This window comes from Musca vetustissima, unplaced genomic scaffold, assembly GCF_032173495.1.
Source record: "Musca vetustissima isolate MV318-11 ecotype Yass unplaced genomic scaffold, APGP_CSIRO_Mvet_v1 utg28202, whole genome shotgun sequence".
Classification (NCBI taxonomy): domain Eukaryota; kingdom Metazoa; phylum Arthropoda; class Insecta; order Diptera; family Muscidae; genus Musca; species Musca vetustissima.
The window spans coordinates 27032-46660 of NW_026885341.1; positions in this window are offsets into that span (position 1 = coordinate 27032).

A 19629-nucleotide genomic window follows, 5' to 3' on the forward strand; every position below is an offset into this window, starting at 1 on the left:
AAAAAATCTTTCATGCCCAAATGTCTCTTGTAACAAATCCAAGTTCTTACGTTACCAGCGATATGACCTCAATAAGAAGTTCGTTGGCGCCTGACTTCAGGTTAACAAGGTATAATTATATATGAATAGTGACGCCGGCTTCTGATTTAATGATTTTAGTAAAAGTCTTAAATCTTATATCTTGGAAGCACAAATGTGGTACTATACTAAATTAGGACAATTTATTGATGTATATGTGGATCCTATTCTGTGCCTTGGTGGTGCTGAACCGAGATCATGTGAGATGCTTGTATAGCCACTGTCCCGTAGATGGCGGTTGGGCAGAGGTAAACGTATTATAAAATGTTGGGAAATTATCTTTTCTACCTTAAGCAATACCGGGATACGGCCTGTTACACTCTCGTAGCGCTAATGCATGTAAACGTGGCTTGCCGATCTAAGAAATATGAAATTTAATATTTAGCTTAAAAGGATTAAGCCACTTTTAATAATTACCTCTAATTGATTTATCCACTGAGTTCACCACAAGACAAAGAAACCCACAAAATTCTCCACAGCAACAATAATTTTAAAGAATATTGCTAATCATTTTTCCCATTTCACTCGTTTTCAATTTATTATCACCTTTTTTGTCTAATATTAGTTTAATGACTTTATAGACATGAACATTTTCCACAAAAACTTCCCAATTTAGAAGGTTTTTTTTCGTTCAGCACCAATTTCTCTAACTGGCTACTCTCAATGCGCAATAGTAGCTTTCCACTGATCGACATTTTGATTCTTAGCCACCAATTATCCTTATCTAATTTAAATATATGGTCCCTTTCTAGTGAAAATTTCATATTCACTCAACAAATAAGAGCCTAATTTTTCTCACAACTGCTATCTAAGAGTACCCAACCCCATGTCGGCAACGCCGTCCCTACTTTCCTTAGTTCCATAATGACACAAATGCCATTTGGGTTACCTCTTTCTAATGAATGTCATTCAAAGCCATTTGGCAACTGTCATTGTTTTTGCCATTGGTATATGACGATGGTGGTATAACGTCAAAAACTTAGATACTAACCCCCTTACTACCATTTAATTCTTCCTAGCTTCCGCCATCTTTAGAGGCACATCGGAAGCTAGGGATAATTTTATTTAACCGTGATTTTGAGGCAGCCACGAAGGCAAATATTGTCTCTCTTAAAGAACCCTCCACGTCAATTTCTTTGGTATCCAGGAACGGACTTGGGCATTCGAGGGCCTCGCAACATATTTCGAAAAGGCACAATTTCCCCATAGCAAATAGTATATAGCCGCGTTAGCAATAATGCTAGAGGTATAAAAATATAATAATATAAACATTATTGTAGGCAGCCAGGAAATTTTTACTTAAATTACGGACATACAAGAACATGGCGGAAATATCCGCCAAGGGTGTCGCATATCTTTATACATTTTGTTGTCCACACTAAATTTATCTCATGAAGCAATTGACATGAAATTGTGAGTTCTTAAAGGTTTATTAATGTGAGTGACACATACAACCAAGTTGTTCAATAAATATCAAGTGTCTTCTATTATATAGTTATAAAGCTAGTTCCAAAGCGATAAAGTCACTTTTTAGCCAAATAAATGTTGCTCTTTTCGATATAAATTCTCTTTTTGGCAATACAAAAACAATGCAATGTTTTGTCAATTTGTTTAGACTTTCCAGTAATTTCAAGGCCTATACGTTCTATACGTCATTCAGTAAGGCCAGCGGCTATCTAAATTTTTGCCAAAATATTTGATTTCGAATAAGAAACAAAGTATATAAAATAATGTTTCTATTTGAAAAATAAATGCAAGAAAATTGCATCAAATATTAATAATGTCTGCTTACTTTTCCAGTAATATTTACTCAGTAAGTCCTTTGAGAATCTCTTTGAGAGAGATTCTTCTTCAAACAATACAATAATTTGAGTTCAAAAAAAAAAAAAAAAAATATTAAAAAAAAACCAAATATTCGAAAAACATTTTTGCCACAACAAAAAGTTTGACAATAAATTAAATGTAAGTTGTATTTTTGTAGAAATTCGCAGATTTTCTATAGTTTTCTGTACTTCAATAGTCTCGAATCGAAGGACTGCCTCGAAGGACAACGGGTATTTTATGTAAAGGTGCCTCTTCAGGAATTCGATGCCGGTGTTGTCTAATTTAACGATAAATTAAATTAGAAGAACGGCTGTACCAATTTTGGTGATTCGTGACCTTTTCTGACATATTTTGGGAGAAAATTGTAGCGTATCATTCCTTTCATATTACATTTGTCATTTGCTGAAATATATGTGCATACATATATATTTTCAATTGCATGTACATTGTATTGAAACAGCAGTGCCCAAAATATGTCAATGTGTGTCACATTTGAAAAGTTATTGTGCGAACAAATTAGGATATTTATGGCTAATGAGGGTATACTCATATACACATTTCTACGCAAAAATAGACTTTGTTTTTAGACCTTGCTTCTTTGGGCGAAGTCCCTTTCAGACAATTTGAACTCGATTTACAAATGTCCGTCCATGTGTCTGGCTGGTGCACACGATAATGCTCGAAGGGAGTAATCAATTTCATCCAAATTTTGCACATCGTAATATTCCATCCAACCTTAGTTCAAGTTCGAAAATGGGGAATATCGGTTCACTCCTCCCCCACAAAATGCTCAAAATTTTGCTGAAAATAATTTTTTGTAATATCATGCGATCTATCCGATTTGAACTATACTATGCACAACTTTATATTTTAACCATGCCTGTATAATGTTGGAAGAAAATATTTATGGACCCTGTCCTTCTAGTACGTACAGCACAAATTCTAAAAATTTTGAAAACTAGTAAATATCATATGGATTGGACGGAATATCAAATTTCACCTTACATATATCAAACTTGAATATGGGTCCCGTTGGTTCACTCCTTCTGTCACCTTCGCCACAAAGTGTCAACATTTTGAAATTTTGAAATAGGAATGCCAGATGTCATGCTAATATTGGATTAAATTCTACCTCTTACATTCTTATTTAACTTTGACTTTTTTTAAAACTTTCAGAAATTCCTTCCCTAAACGTGTTAACTGATATTTTCTTGTAGTATGATTAGATGTGGAAAGTTAGGATTTCTGAATTTTGTGAGAAGGATTTGTTGTGTGACTAATATTCACAGTAATGTTACACAACTCGTAAGATAAATAAGAATATTACAATGTACAAATGATTGTTTCGTGGCACTTGTAAACATTTTAAAAACTGAACATTTCTTACTCTTTTCCTAGTAAAAGGGTGGAATTAAAGAAACTGTGCCTACACAGACAATTTTACAAAGACCTTTCTTACGATATGAGATGCGTTTATGCTAAATTACAGCTAACTCAGTAAAAATGAATAAAATGTCAAATTGCCACCAATTAAAGACGGGAGATACGCTTAAAAGAATTGTTTGTATAAAATAAAAGCTCTCCTTCTCAATTACCTCGAAAGGTAGCCTTGATTATAACTGACGTCAGGCGGTTCATCGCACAAATCGTCTTAGAATGGTGTACCGATAAAAATTGAAAGAATCATTCATGTAACAACATCAATTTCTTCTATTGACTGTTCATTTCACTTATGAAAGCAAAATCAGCTCGAAGTATCTGAACGATTTCATTGTTCTGTTCTAATACATTTGATAGATGACGTGGCAAATAAAAAATACAGTTTTCCTTGATAAATTAGAAGAGAATATACACGTAGACGGCGATGGGTAGTCACGAATAGTTTGAATGGCACTTGCCAGAAATTGGATACGCTTCTTGCATTGATGTTGGTTACGAATTTGAGTAATGTGTACGAAGCGGTTCAACTTATTCTTGACAACATGTTATAGAAAATAGAACGTGTAACCAAGTAGGTTCGTAATTGAATTAAATTAGAATTTTTTTTATAACGACGCCTTCTATATATTTATGTTTGTGGTACCAAAATACAGCCTCGAAACACGTACAGATTGATTAATTTATTTAAAGTAAAGAGGAAAATAAATAAAAAGTAAATGCGAGATTTAATTAAAACTAATGTATTGAAATATAACATTGTGAATGTTGTATTATTGTTCATCTCATATAAACTTTCATTGCCAAAAAAGAAATTAATTTGAAATTAATGATGCTCATTATACCCTTCACCACAGTGTGGTACAGGGTATTATGTCTTTGTGCATAGGCAAAAATAATCGAGATAGACCCACGGTTCCTTTTGAGAATATGCATAGAATCACTTTCTGAGTCGATTTATTCATGTCCGTCCGTCCGCCCATGTATTTTTGTTAACAAACTACAGGTCGCATTTATGATCCGATTTGGATGAAATTTGGCACAGGTCACTTAATTAGCCCAAGGACGAACCCTATTGAAAATGGGACAAATCGGTTCAGATTTATATATAGCTCCCATATATATTTTCGTCCGATTTAAGGTAAATGGTGTACCAAAGTTCCTATATATCTTTCGATCTGCACGAAATTTGGCATAGAGTACTGAATTAGGTCCAGAATGATATGTGTCAAGTTTCAAGAAAATCGGTTCAGATTTAAATATAGCTCTCGTCCTATTTAAGGTAAATGGTGCACCAAAGTCCCCATATATCTTTAGATTTGCACGAAATTTGGCACAGAGTACTGAATTAGGTCCAATATGATGTGTGCCAAGTTTCGTGAAAATCGGTTTAAATTTAGATTTAGCTCCCATATATAGTTTTGTCCAATTTTATGTAAATGGTGCACCATAGTCCTTATATCGACGCTTCCGAAACATAGTATGCTAAGTCGTCTTAGCATGTTTAAAGTTCTTTACGTTTTTATACTACGGTCCCTAATTTATATTCTCTGAAATGTTGGTAATCATCGGCCAATCCAAACCAAAGTTATAAGCAAAAATGTACTTAGTATGGCCCGTAAGATATATGAAACTTCCATACTTTGAGAGTTCTACTATTCTTCGGAGGCGTCGATATATCTTTTGATTTAAACGAAATTTTGCATAGTGTACTGAATTGAGTCTAGAATGACGTGTGCCAATTTTCGAGAAAATCTGTTCAGATTTATATATAGCTTGCATATATATTTTCATCCGACTTAAGGTAAATGGGGCACCAAAGTTCCTATATATCGTTCGATTTGCACGAAATTTGGCATAGAGTACTGAATTAGGTCCAGAATGACGTGTGCCAAGTTTCGGGTCAGATTTACATATAGCTCCCATATATATATTTTCGTCCCATCTAAGGTAAATGGGGCTTCAAAGTGCCGCTATATCTTTCGATTTGCACGAAATTTGGCATAGGGTACTGAATTAAGTCCAGAATGATACGTGATAAGTTTCGTGAAATCGGTGCAGATTTAGATATAGCTTCAATATATATTTTCGACAGATTTAACTTAAATTGTGCACTAAAGACCCAAAGATTGGCCGAACTTCCGCGTGTCAAGTTTTCTTGAAATTGGTTTAGATTTACATATAGCTTCTATATATACTTTCGTCCGATTTTAAGTAAATGGTGCCCCATAAAGGCCCATAGCTAGGCCGATTGACGCAACGTACTAAAATTAATATAAATTAATCTTTGGTAAGTTCCCGGTTCAGATTTAGATATAGCATAGTTTCCATATATTCATGTGTATTGCACACCAAATAATAAAAGGGTGCCTGATTGATATTACATTTAAAACAGAGACACATACCACATAGTGTGTGTAAGGTTTGCTTTAAATATATTTACAAAATTTAAAATAGGTTGCAGAATGGCATGTGTTGGTATCGATGTTAGTCGGTTTACATATACATAAAGATCACACATTTAGTTCGTTTCTTCGAAAATACGACGTCTGTCAGGATACATATGTAGAATATACACAAAGTGTTGAAGGGTATCATATAGTCGGCTCGGTCCGACTTTACTACTTTCCTTATTGGTTTTGAGTTGAAGTACACTCAAAAGAAAAACTACAATAAATGTGTATACTTTTATGAATGAAGAAGAATAATACCGACGAGTGTTGTTAACTAAAGCGAATGTACATTCTGTATACAAGTTGGGATTGATTAAAAAATGATGTAATCAAACCTAAATAGTTGCGGCTTACCTAAGGAGTTTATATGGACATATAGAACAAAATGAGGAAGACAATAAGTGACAAATTGGAATATGCGGCTAAAATATTCGAAATATCGATAATCGTTCTATGTGGGCACAGGAAAAGGAGTTATTCTATGCACAAAAATGTCAAACTTGATAATATGAAGTATAACTTTATCATGACTTTTACAATTTGGTACAATCACTTCGGAGTGTGAGTAGAAGTATTATGTACAACGTTTATGATGTTTCTGTATTTTAATATATATATATATATATATATATATATATTATAATGCTCAACATATTAATATTCTCATTAATGTTAAACATTATAATTAACTTTATATAATTTGATAAATTACTTACAGTTTAATGTGAGTACATACCAATTGTTTGAATGAATGCATATTCGTTCATACACGCATATACACGTACATGTATGTACATACACAGGTTTTGCACAGTAATTGCTTCAAATATATCCTTACAATCACAGAAGTTGGATAAATACCCATAAGCGACTTTTGTTCACCTGTTAATGTCCTTCTTTTCACAAGCACAAGAACCGAAACGTAGCCCAAGGGAGGTCGTAAACAATGATTTGCAACAATCAACGGTTGGCTTGTTTATATTTATCCAAGGTTAATCTACATTGTTGTTTGCTGATTTTTTATTATAGGAAACAAGGTGTTCGCCTGCTCTCATGTGAATTTCATATGCAATAAATAATCGGTAAGTGATAATTAAAATATTTTGTTACAATTTATTTTAAGCGAAAATCTTTATTTTTCTGTTAAAATATAGGATTATTTAAAAATATTTAGTTCAAATGAATTGTATCGTAGTTCTTTACATATATATATTTTTAAAAGTATGTATACCTAATAATTCAAGAATGAGACGTAATGCCCCTCCAATATTAAATTTTTAAACAAACTTATGAGACATCATGTGTTCTATACAGTTTATTGATAAAAAAGGATTATAAAGGACGTGACAACAATGATGTAAAATTTGTAAAGTCATAGTATACTGTCTTACGCTTGGGTGTGTTGAATAGCCATTCATCATTATTTTTCGTATATTCATACCATTTATGTCAACAAAATTGGTATTTGGGATACAAAGGAACATACCATGTAGAAATTTCGCAACTGATTTTTTATACCCTCCACCATAGGGAGGAGTGTATTTCTGATTAGAATAAAATTTTACGTAATATTTAAGATAGAGCTCTGAAATTTTGCACAGACATCGCTAGTACACCTAGCATGTTTGGTAAACATATAACGGTAACCCCAATATTCTGCATTTTGGGGATTTTAAACATGTTCTTCAATAGAATTTGCTTTAATTAAGTATTTTGGCTTCTAATTGTATAGCACATCTCCGTACGAAAAATTATTATTGACCCCGTTTCAGGGTAGCCCATATATAACGATACCTTCCAATATTCGATATTTAGGCGATTTTCGACACGTTTCTCAACCGAATTGGTTGTAACCTTAATTATCATTGGCTGTCAAATCCACTACCCAAAATCATCAATACTTATCCCAGTTTTAGGTAGCCCCCTCATAGGAAATCATCATCTTCTCTCGTATTTTTCGGCATATTCAAAGTCCTATCCTAACATGAGTGTTCTCCTAGGAGCCCCAATAAATTTTACATATTTTGAATGTCATCCTCATGGTGGAGGGTGTAAAAATTTCGGCCGGGCTGAATTTAACATCATGTTATCTTGTTATACCTCCGGTGGTGTGTGTATTAAATCGGTTATTCCGTTTGCAACACTTCGAAATATTTACCAGAGACCCCATAAAGCATATATTATTGATCAGAATATAATTCTATGTTGATTTTGCCATGCCCGTCTGCTGAAATCTCGTAAGATAAAGATTTTATTGTACGGTTTATGCTTTTACACCTAGGGCGTTTGGTATTAAAAATGCGATACATATAAAATATCGCCCCTATAATAGTATTTTGACTTTTCGTCACGTTTTTCATTGTATGGTATTTTCGGGATTTTGGGCACGTTTTTAAACCGAATGGATTTTGAGCAAAGAGTAATCAAAACACATGGATAAAATTATCCAAACGTAATACCTAGAAACAACACCTTGTGCTAAATTCCCAATAGAAGGTAAACAAAAAGCGGAAATTGTTTTTTTTTTCAACGAAGGAAGTGGATATGATATCACAAAACTGGAATGAAAATTAAAAAATTGAAAACTCATTGGAATACTGGTAATGGAAGTTTTGTGTTTACAACGGATAATCTTTGACGAGAATTTTGTAATATCTTAATAGTTATTTCCGGGTGGACTTATGGGAATTTTTCTCTTTCGAATGGCAAAGTCTGTCTTCGATAATCTGTGGATATTGGATGAAATGTATAAACAATGGGAAATAGGTCTGAATGTTTTATAATGGGATTCTAATAAAAAGTGGCCGTATTGCTGGGCAACTATCGTAATGCACAAAATGAATAAAATAAACAGCGATTTCGGGGAGAAGATATTGGCTTAAGGGAACCCCCCCCCCATTCACGATTTTAATTTTTCAAGATTTTCAATGGGCTGGTAAATGAATACAAATGCTTGTTACGGTTTGTAACTTTGCATGTATATAATTGAAGATTTAAAAGAGAAGAAAAATAATTTACAAAAAAATTTTGTTATTGTTTTGTTGTTGTTTTTGTAATTGAAGAAAAGTCCTTATTTTTGATGATAACTCCCCACTGGAACATCGGAATCCGAAAATTCCAACGGTGTTAGAAAGAGCACATGTCTGTCTCACGTATGAACTAGGATTATTAACTTCGCTCTAAAATTAACAAAATGGCGGACCTTTGAAAAAATATTTTTGAAAAAACGCCGATTTTTCACCAAAAACCAAGTTTAAAAATAAGGAAGATCTTCACCGATTGGCTTTATCCTAGTTCATATGAGAGCTATACACTCCCAGAGAAACGTTGCAAAATTTGGAACCGATTGGATCATTAGTTTTTGAGTTATCGTGCCCGCCATTCGCAAAAAAATGTTTAGAGAAAAACGCGTTTAAAGTTTGAGAAGCCCTTCAGCCGTCACTTGATGCTGACACAATAAATCGGCTATATCTTCAAGAGTTCTTGAGATTTTCACTTGAAAATTTGTAGAGCCATTCTTTAATCAGTGTAGATTCGAATTATATCAACAAAAATTTTGACCCCGAGAATGGGGGTCCCCTTAATTAAGTTGCTTCATTCTATGACCATTGTTATAGTAGTTTACTATGATATAAATAGAAATTGGGTGGAGAGGAGGTACTGGAGTAATAAATAATCATGATCAACCGTATATTTAATTAATATCATCGATTACAGCCACTTAGTCTAAGATCTTCAATATACGTTAAACGATGGTTTATTTATTTAAACAATTTCAGTCTGAAATTGTATTACACTCCGAATCAAATCGTCCAAAACATCGATATATGTAGGAAATATATTTTAAATATTGAACATAGTTTTCTAACCGAATTGCCCATTAACAGAAATGTTGCGGAATTCTTATATAGGAAGCACCCACGATTGCATTTATTATTAAGTTTTGAGCAGAAATTTCCAGTCAAATTGTTTGTTTTGAAACTCAGTATTAGATAACGCCATCTCGGAACATATAATAACGATTACAAATTTCTGGTAATGCATGAATTTGAAAACTCCTCACAGATCCCGATAATACTACAATATAAAGGCAAACAATTCAAACATAAGCGGTAAACAGTTTCAATTTTAACGACGACACTGAGGCCGCTCGAAATATGGTAGTTACGGTCTAGTTGCCTTAATGATACAATTCTCTAATAGCTATAGTGTGAATTAAATTTTAAACAAAATCTCTAAATCCTCCAAATTATGGTGCAACAAATGTTAATTGTTTAAAAAATATTCTGCCAAATTTGAACAAGCCTTTGTAATTTATTTCGAATCATTAAAAGGTAATATTTTATCAACGGATAATTATTTATTCGAATATTCTTTACTAAGTATAATAATTATGCTCACACAATTAGTTCTTTTTTATTATTCTTGAATCGACTAAAGATTAGCCAATATGTACTTTCTTTCCAATCTCATTTAACAGACATTACTTTTTTATAGCTTTCCATAAATAAACGCGAAACAAACTGCGCATAAAAACGTTTTACTTAAAGGTACACTTCGTAATGAAACAGGTAAAGAGGAATACTAATGGCTTCAACTTGTAGAAAAATAAATGCTAGACATAAGAGCTGTTATTGGTTTTATTACCGACATAATTGGCAATAGCAAAAAATGTAATAAAGACATATTTATGTTTAACACAGATGCCACAAGATATACGAGTATCTGTGTCGGGATTTTGGATTTTGGAAAATAACGGCGTTTAAGTTTAAATGCCATTTTGTAAGAAAATAAAATACTTTTTGAGTGTGTTTCTGGCAGTTTAATAACATATACTCCTTATGAAAGAAAATGTAAACTACACTGAAATGTTTTCATACTGTTTATAAAGAATAGCGAATGTGAACCACTATGGATTCCAATTCGTATTGGATTCAGTTAATTGTTGTAATGATATGTAGGCAAAATTGATTTTAATAGATCGAAAAACAACACAAATAACATTTTAATGGGTCGATTATGGAAAGCAACCAAACTCCAGTTGCGAGTTCAAATGGCAACGCAATTGAAATAAAACTTAACATTATGAATAGCAACTTTTCTCAGTTGCTGTCAATAATACTGTTTTGACATTTCTACAACTAGAAATATTGTAAACAAAAAAAAAAAAAAAAAAAAAAAAAAAAAAAAAAAATTAAAAAAATTATCAGAAAAGCTAATTATATGTGATGATAAGCTCAGTGGAACTATTTTTTGATGATGAAAATTATCGTCAAGGTGTGTCATTTTTTAGAAGGCATTTAAGGGGACCCCCCATTCTAGGGGTCAACATTTTTTTTGATTTAATTCGAATCTACACTGAGTCAAGAATGTCCCTACAAAATTTAAAGTGTAAATCTCAAGAACTCTTGAATATATAGCCGATTTATTGTGTCAGCATCAAGTGACGGCTAAAGGGCTTCTCAAACTTTAAACGCCTTTTCTCTTTTGCGAATGGCGGGCACGATAACTCAAAAACGAATAACCCAATCGATTCCAAATTTTTACACTTTTCTCTGTGAGTGTATAGCTATCGTCTGAACTAGGATAAAGCCAATCGGTGAAGATCTTCCTTATTTTTTAACTTGGTTTGTGGTCAAAAATCGGCGATTTTCCAAAAATATTTTTTCAAAGGTCCGCCATTTTGTTAATTTTAGAGCGAGGTCAATAATCCTAAGAGATAAATCTGTTAGAACTACCATCAGTTCTGTGAGTAGATGCTGACGTTTAGGGGAATGTTCAATCAACTGCTCATATTAGCTTGAAGGCGTATTTTCGACTACCAAAAGATGTCGTTGTGTACATAGATGAAGCCTTAAACCCTGATTTCCGAAAAGCCTAGCGGTCAACAGCAAGAGTGGAGGCTCTCTTAAAAATATGTGCAGCTCTGATGTTTTTTGTGGAGGGAAGTTTTCAAGACTTCAACCTTGGCATGGCTCAACCGACAATGTCGGTGGTTTTCGCGAAGTTATCCGGCTAATAGAGGAAAAACTGTGTAAAATTTTGATTGTATCCAAATTAACGGAGGAGGAAAAAGGGAAGAATAAAATTTTTTTATTCGAAAACTAAGTTCCAGGGTGTTGTCGGATGTATTGATGATACACACGTACATATCATGGACCCAAAAGAAGATGTTCTCCACTTTCTGCCATTCATTTGGAATGCCATAGCAGTTAAGGTCTTCTGAAATGGCCTTCCACACATCATCGATAGTGGTTTTGGTTTGACCAAATGTCCGCACGCCGAGTGCTACATCCGGGCAATAAGGACCTCAAATTGTTCTTTTGTAGTAATATTAACCATTATGGGAAGCCTACAAAGTTCAGTTATTATAAACAGCAACCAGAAATAAATGGTTGCCGAAAAATTGGATTTGCAAGCAACTGAAGTTGACAACAGTTGAAATCCATAATGCAAATTTGGCAACTGGCATCGCAACTAAACTCTGGTTGCCATCCGTAATCGACCCATAAATTTCACATCGTTATTAAATAAAGGTGATGTCCTGCCAGTTGAGAAATAACATCTAAAGGCCAAATACTGAGCGAAATACTACGAATATTTAACATCGGGCACAACGTTATATAGGGCCATATCTAGAGGGTGAACTAATACATCCCATTTAAAATACCAAACATTCTACGAGGATATATAGATATAGTTAACCAAACACATAGAAACGATAAAAACTATTTTAATACTCGTTTTGTAATTCTGTGGCAAACATAGAATATTATTAAGCGGAGCCACTGTATGTATTTACAAACATTGACCTATGTTGATTTTTTTCTGGGAAGATTTTTTTAAAAGAACTTGGAATACCAAATGCGTCTAAAACCTCATTGCACCGAAAATTGGGCTAGACTTTTATGTGGGAAATATGTAAAAACATTTACCTACATAGATAATTTTCTGAGCAGGTGTACCGAATATTGAACGGAACTTTTATATGGGGGCTATGGCAAAATATAGACCTGTATCAGTAGTTATCTAGACTTAGGCTTTCCAAACTTTTTGCCAAATATTTTTTATTGTAATGTTTTCTAAACTTCTCTAAAGAAAATGACGATGGTGGAATGTTGTGGTCTGTCTCGAATAACAGTTCAGGAACAACATGCCAGTACTTAGTGATTGAGAAGTATTTTATTGACTTCTTGTTGACATTACTGACAAAAACAATAAGACAAACATCATATCACAAACTTTATGACTTTAGTATGTGTGTAAAAACGTTTACAAACAATCAAATCCAGAAACACGAATTTGTCAATTTAGTCATTTATTTTTAAAGTAGTTTAAGACCAATATGGTCGTATACTGAGATATTTGAAGGTTTGAGTTCGTTTTGTTTCAAAAATATTGTTAAGTGGTATAAATTTTGTTTGTGATTTGTGTTGTTCTTGAAATACAATACTTGTATCAGAACCTAAAATGGACTTAAACCCCTTTCAAAAAACGACTCACTTATGGGCATCATGACATATAATTAAAAAAAAAATAAATTTTACAATTTTATACATACTTTTCCTTAAGGGAACCCCCCCCCCCATTCTCGATTTTAATTTTTCAAGATTTTCAGTGGGCTGGTAAATCAATACCAATGCTTGTTAAGGTTTGTAACTTTGCACATATATATTTGAAGATTTAAAAGAGAAGAAAAATAATTTACAAAAAAATTTTGTAGTTGTTTTGTTGTTGTTTTTTGTAATTAAAGAAAAGTACTTATTTTCGATGGCGGGCATGATAACTCCTCACTGGAACATCGGAATCCGAAAATTCCAACGGTGTTAGAAAGAGTACATGTATGGCTCTCGTATGAACTATTATTAGGATTATTGGCTTAACTCTAAAATTAATAAAATGGCGGACCTTTGAAAAAAATGTTTTTGGAAAATCGCCGATTTTTGACCAAAAACCAAGTGGAAAAATAAGGAAGATCTTCACCAATTGGCTTTATCCTAGTTCATACGATAGCTATACACTCCCAGAGAAACGTGTAAAAATTTGGACTCGATTGGGTTATTAGTTTTTGAGTTATCGTGCCCGCCATTGACAAAAGAGAAAAACGCACTTAAAGTTTGGGAAGCCCTTTAGGCGTCAGTTGATGCTGACACAATAAATCTGCTATATCTTCAAGAGTTCTTGGGATTTTCACTTGAAATGTTGTAGGGACATTCTTGAATTAGTGTAGATTCGAATTAAATCAAAAAAATTTTTGACCCCGAGAATGACCCCTTAATTCATTTTTTTAGAACGTAGATTACAGACTAGAGTATTGTAAAATAATGTTACAATAAGAACAAAGAAAACTTCATCAGGTTCGGTCGATTCGAAGTTTTTATACCGTCCATCGCGTAGTGCGCATTAACGAAATATGTTAAAACATAAATTTCTGTTATTTATTTTATTCGCGAGGAATCCGATTAGCCATTCCGCGAGAAACCGTCAAAATAATTAAATTGGAGCGCTATATATGCATGCCACATTACAAACACACCGGTGGAGAAATACGGCTAAAACCTAAAAAAATACCAGATCCAGAAAAAAGATTGAAATTCACAAAATAACGAATTGTGGTATGGGTGATACCCAACATCTCGGTTAGGGCTACCCCAACATCTCGGTCAATATTTGTAATTTTTGGTAGGGAAATTTGCTATACCATGAGAAGCCAAAATTGCAAATTACATCCAATTCAATTAGAAACGTGCCCAACTTCCGAATAGTAGCGAATATTGAATATTCATAAAGTCTAATTTAAGTACGGATGTCGAGTAGTTACTACAACCCTGTGTGAAGGAAATAATAGTTTATCGATGTAAACAACAAGATACAAGAAATAAATTATTCTTAAAATCACAGAATTAATGTAGTAACTTACTCGGATTCGTTAAAATAATAGGATGTGATTCTTTTTTTTTTAAATTTAGTAAAACTAAATTTCAATTCACAACACAACATGTTATAATATTTTATACCGCGGGAGGAAACGTCCGACAGAAGATTCATCTTCCTTTTCTCTTTTTAGCTATGTCTAAATACATGTCAACTTGTCGATGTGTGATAAATTGATGGTTTTGAAATCGGTTTCTTCAAAACATCTGTAAATACATTTATATATCTGTGGCACAGCTTTATCATATTTATATTGTTCGATTGATTAAGTTTTATTATACTTTTCAGTAAAAGTAACACAGAAATACCTAGAAAAGCTTAATAATTCCAAGTCATAGAAATCATAGAATCAAACAAGTCAAAGAATCAAAAACATAAGTCTACTATATAATGATGGTTTGTTTCAATCGATTATTTTATGTTTTATTTTTTTATTTTCTTTCACTTTTATTAAAATTGTTTTTCTACATTTCGTCAATATGCATGTTTAATTTAGATGTGCTTGTGTGACGTATGACTTATGTACAATTTACAACTCATACGCCACACGGTTATTATACACATCACCTTTGCTCCCATATATATTTTCGTCCGATTTTAAGGAAATGGTGCACCAAAGACCCAAAACTAAGCCGATTGGCACTAAATTTTGCACAACGTACTGAAGTTAGGATAGCCTGACGTGTGTCAAGTTTTATCGAAATCGGTTCAGATGTAGAAATAGCTCCCATATATAGTTTCGTACGATTTTAAGTAAATGATGCACCAAAGTCCCAATATTTGTCCGATTGAGACAACATTTTGCATTTTTATGTAAATTGTGCGGCGAAGACAATTTTTTTTGAGTTTTATTTTTTTACCTTTTTAGGGCGAAGGATCATTCATGTAAACGTTTTTTATTAATTTCTCTTTCGAGATGAGCTACATGATCGGAGTTGCAATGAAAAGGAAAGCCAGAGAGATACTACATTCCCACCACTATGCGACGCGTTTCGCCGTTGGTTAAGCGGCTCATCAGGCATATTGGGCAATGTGGCTTTTTTCGACTGTATTAAATTGGGTTTTGAGTAATGTGTATTAAATTTGCGGAAACCAAATGATGTATGCAAAGGTTGGTCAATTAGGTCCGTATTAAATTATAGCTTACATACATAATTTTGCTTGATTTCATAAAAAACACCAAAAAATCCAAGTCTGCTGTTTGACATTCAATTTTTCGCTGTTTGGAGAATTGAGATCACGAATTTGATTTTGCCCGATTCCATCTCAATGGTATTCCAAAGATGTTATTACTGTTCTATCTACAGGATATTGTATATATTATACTTTTGTACTTTTCTTACTGGTTTATATGTTAAATGCAACCCATCCACTCTCGATTTCAAATTTCTAAGATAACCGGCCTTATATTGAAGACATAAAGGATAGGAAAATTAATTTGTAACTAAAGAAAAGTCTTTCTTTTTAGCGGCGGACATGATTTCCAATCACTGGCATTCAAAAGATTACGGCATTCAAAAGAGTACGGAGCATATGTTCAAAGTGGTGTGCGGTATCATATATTCGGCCTGACACTGGTTATCTCTTTATTGTTTCTTTTTTAATTTATGAGGAGTTTCTTTATTTATTTTTTAGTCATTCTACATTCCATAGAATAAATCAACAGTATTTGATTTTCACAATAATCAATAATTTTTAACTTTGGTGTTTCTTAATGCTTGCTTTGTTGACACTTGTAACCACTTGAAAATTGCAAACGTGCCAACCAATAATTACTATGAAAATTAGTTATCTATTAAAAGATAATTGATTGATGTCAACAACAATAACTTACAAACACATAATTTATAACATTTGATTTATGATGTTATAAGTAAGATTGTTTTTATATATTTTTCTAAAAATGATTTATTTGATTATAACAGCACGAACCAAGAAGGAACATCCAACCACTATCTATATGTGCTCATTTTGAATATTTTATAAGCAGCATTTTTGTATCCAGAAATCATAAAACTTGAAGTAATTGATAAGTAAAAACTATCAATACATTGCGCCACAGATGAATACTTGAATGCGTTACATATGAAATTAAAGGCCTATATCGATCTTAGCCCATTGAACAACCATTGTCAAACTAAATTACCGCCTCGGGTAAGGGGATTGTTTTTCCACAATGTTCTTATCAAAATTTTACATTAATGAAAACACACCTTTTCCTATTTTATACCCTTCACCATAATATGGAGAGTATATTAATTTTGCTTTTCCGTTTGTAACACATCGAAATAATCATTTCCGATCCTATAAAGTATATATATTCTTGATCGAATAGGGATAGATCGCCAAAATTGCATAGAGTCGGATTTTGTCTGCAGCTAGGTTAAGTCTGAAGTTGGGCTATATAGATCCCAATTTTCAGTTTTTGAGGGGATCTGACCGCATTTTTCGCTCGAATTGTCTGACATTTGGTACATTGGGTTCTTATTGTGTACCAAATATCTCCACTTATTATAAATAGGGGTCCACTTTTTCTGGTAGGTCCCAAATTTCGGTATTTTCGGGTGCGTTTTTCAACCGAATTTGCTGTAATTTGATTTTTTGTAGTACTATATGGTAACAAATCTCCCTCCCACAAATTATTAAAATTCGCCTAATTTCAGTCATAATTCCCATATAACCCCCTTTTTATACCCTTCACCACACTGCAGTACAGGGTATTATGTATTTGCGCATATGTTTGTAAAAGGTAAAAGGAAACGAGACACGTGGTTCCTTTTGAGAATATGCATAGAATCATTTTCTAAGTCGATTTAAGCATACCCGTCTGTCGTCCGTCTGACCATGTTAAATTGTAAACAAAGTACAGGTCGCATTTACGATCCGAATTGGATGAAATTTGGTATAGGTCACTTGTATGGGAAAAATCGGTTCAGATTTAGATATAGCTCCAATATATATTTTCGTCCGATTTAAGACAAATGGTGCACCAAAGTGCCTATTTATATTTCGATTTGCACGAAATTGTGCACAGCGTACTGAATTAAGAGTAGAATGATGTGTGTTAAGTTCCTGAAAATCGGTTAAGATTTAGATATAGCTCCCATATATATTTTTTGACCGATTTTAAGTAAATGGTGCACTAAATATCTACAGCTAGGCCGATTGAAACAACGTACTTAAGTAAATATTATATAAATTTATCTCTGGCAAGTTTCGGTTCAGATTTAGAATAGTATAGCTTCCATATATAATTTCGACCTACTCATGTTCATTGTACACCAAATAATCAATGGGTGCATGATTGATATTACATTTTAAACAGTGAAGCATACCAAATCATGTAAAGTTCGCTTAAAATCTATTTACTAAATTTAGCATAGGTTGCAGAATGTCATGTGTAGGGATTTATGTTAGTCAATTTAGATATAGATAAATATCACATATTTTAGATCATCCAATTTCGTGTTAATGGTCCTTAAAAAATGCGACGTCTGTTAGGATACATATGTACAATATACCCAAAGTGGTGAAGGGTATCATATAATCGGCTCAGTCCGACTTTACTACTTTCCTTACCGGGTTTTTAATTAAAATACCTTTCAGTGAAGGTTATCCATAGTTCGGCCCGGCCAAACTTACATTTTTTCCACTTGTTTTGTATTAATTCTTCAAAATATTTTCTTGATTACCTGTTCACTTTGGAATGAAACTGAATTATTTCGTCGAAATGTCAATGCTATTAATATCAACATTCTAGTTATGGATTTTAAAAAATAAAACTGCAGATATTTGCATTACAGCATACCAACATACAACGATAAAGAATACAACGAACTGTGTGGAAAAATCAAATATATTGATGTGTGCATTACTTTTTTAAATATCTTCGCAATAGTATTCGAAAGTTATAAAGAATGTATGTTTCTTCCAGTAAGCATATCTCCAGTAGAAATGTGCGCCAGATTAGAACAAGGAGCTCGTGCATGAAAGATTTTTTTCTTGAAATAAATGTACTTTTGCCACTGAGAAAGTGTTTATATTAAACCATCGGCACCAGAAATTAAATTCTGCATTTGTGCCTAATCTCAGAAGAAATGTAAAAGTTCCGTGAAGATATCAACACAGACTCACGACTGGAAAGTAAACAAAATAAATAATTTTTCACAATTTATAATTATAAAACAAAGTTTAAATTTTCTCCTTATAAAAGCTAGTAATTTAAAACATTTAATTTAAAACATTTAATTAATAATAACTTGTATAGCATTTTTATACTCTTTACTAATTTGTGGTATAGGTTACTATGTCTTTATGCATATGTTTGTAACAGGCAAAAGGAATCGAGCTAGACCCATGGCTCGTTTTGAGAATATGCATAGAATCACTTTCTGAGTCGATTTATGTATGTCCGTCTGTCCGTCCGTCCATGTATTTATGTGAGCAAAGTACAGGTCGCATTTATGAACCGATTTGGCATAGTTCACTTATTTGGCCCAAGGACGAATCCTATTAAAAGTGAAGAAAATCGGTTCATTATATGCACAGTTGTTTTTGGACTTGAAATTAAAAAACGGTCAAAATGACAGCCTTCGGCAATCTAGTGTTAAAACAGTTTTATGGTCGATTTTTAACTCCTGGGCGATGTTACACATTTTCGACTATCGGCCTACCAGTGTGATGTGCATCCTTACTATGAACGGAAACTACGAAATCAAAATTACACATAATTGGCTGTTACAGTATCGGGACCATAAACACCATTCACAATTGTAGCCACTTGGCTACCATTTTTACCTTTGTCAAAGAAAAATTGTAAAATATACCGAATTTTCTCTTTCTTCTCTTCCACTTTTAAGGGGACCCCCCATTCTCGGGGTCAAATTTTTTTTGATTTAATTCG